The sequence below is a fragment of the Dama dama genome, chromosome 19, assembly GCF_033118175.1.
Source record: "Dama dama isolate Ldn47 chromosome 19, ASM3311817v1, whole genome shotgun sequence".
Classification (NCBI taxonomy): domain Eukaryota; kingdom Metazoa; phylum Chordata; class Mammalia; order Artiodactyla; family Cervidae; genus Dama; species Dama dama.
This window is the reverse complement of record NC_083699.1, coordinates 18,576,311-18,578,263: the sequence shown is the minus strand read 5'-3', so window position 1 is coordinate 18,578,263 and position 1,953 is coordinate 18,576,311.

Sequence of the window (1,953 nt, the reverse complement as noted above, 5' to 3'; positions counted from 1 at the left end):
ATCCTTCAAACTAGACTTCAGCAGCACTTGAACTGAGAAATTCCAGATGCACAAGTTGGATTTAGAAAAGGCAGAAAAACCAAAGATCAAATTGCCAACATTTGCTGGATCATAGAAAAAGCAAGGAAATTCCAAAGAAAAAAATCTACTTCTGCTTCACTGATTACACTGAAGTCTTTGACTGTATGGATCACAGCAAACTGGGAAATTCTTAAAGAGATGTGAGTATCATCAGACCACCTTACCTGTCTCCTGAGAAACCTGTATGCAGGACAAGAAGCAACAGTTAGAAATGGGTATGGAACAAAGGACTGGTTCCAAATTGGGAAAGGAGTAAGTCAAGGCTGTATGTTGTCACCCTGATTATTTAACTTATATGTAGAGTAAATCATACAAAATGCCAGACTGGATGAATCACAAGCTGGAATCAAGACTGATGGGAGAAATATAAAAAAACCTCAGCTATGCAGTTAATAACACTTTAATGGCAGAAAGTAAAGAGGAACTAAAGAGCCTCTTGATGATGGTGAAGTGAGAGTGAAAAAGCTGGCTAAAATTCAACACACAAAAGCCAAGATCATGGCATCTGGTCCCATCACTTCAAGGAAAATAGATGGGGCAAAAGTGGAAACAGTGGCAGATTTTATTTCTTAGGCTCCAAAATCCTTGCAGATGGTGACTACAGCCAAAAAATTAAAAGACACTTGATCCTTGGAAGAAAAGCTATGACAAACATAGCATATTAAAAAGCAGAGACATCACTTTGCCACCAAAGGTCCATCTAATCAAAGCTATGGATTTTCCAGTGGTCAAGTATGTTGTGCGTGTTGGACCATAAGGAAGGCTGAGTGCTGAAGAATTGATGCTTTCAAACTGTGGCGCTGGAGAAGACTCTTGAGAGTCCCTTGTACAGCAAGGAGATCAAACCAGTCAATCCTAAAGGAAACCAACACTAAATATTTATTGGAAGGACTGATGCTGAAGTTGAAGCTCCAATATTTTGGTTACCTGATGCAAAGAGCCAACTCACTGGAAAAGTCTCATGCTGGGAAAAACTGAGGGCAGGAGAAGAAGGGGTGACAGAGGATGAGATGATTGGATGGTATTATGGACTCAATGGAGATGAGTTTGAGCAAGTTCTGGGAGATAGTGAAGGAAAGGGAAGCTTATAATGCTGCAGTTCATGGGGTTGCAAAGTTGGACACAACTTAGTCACTGAACAAAACAATAACATAAAAGCTAAAAGAAGTTATGTGGCTAAGCAACTAAGCAGAGTGATATAGGGGAGGTAGCCAAATTCAGGAAAATAATTCTTCTTTTTTATATAAGTCACTTTAGTAATTACTAACATTTATTTATATTCAATGTCTTATAACATTCTTGTTCTATCCCTAAAATGCAAGGTTCTACATAAGATTTTCACTATCTGTGATTTTGAGAACATGATCATGTTAAAGCCTTTAATCTTGTCCCATAGTTGCTGGGGAAAGCATTTTTCATCAGATTTATACTGAAACCAGTCTGATATAACAATATTGACTCCATACTCATGTTATCATTTAGAGATCAAAATTTCAAACACCATGGGAAATTTGACTTGACTTATAAACATCTACATGTATTGTTTTGGCTCTCTGGCTTCTTTAGCTGATGCCAAATGATATTCCTCTATGAAGCTGCAGTTGATCTGAAATTATATTGAGGACACATATAGAACTTCAAATGTGGTCCCTTGGAGAGTTCCATAAAAATTAGCTTAAATATTTTGAATACTTCAGAAATAAATTTTAAGTCCTACAAAGTCCTCTAACATTTTCTCCCTTTAGTAGTTATTACAAATTCTATAGTTTCATGGCTTCACATCAATTAAAATGACTCCTTCTTTAGCTCTAACTCATCTCTTGAAGATCTGGTTCTGCATTTCTACCTGTCAGGTGAGTTTCTCTGAGTAAA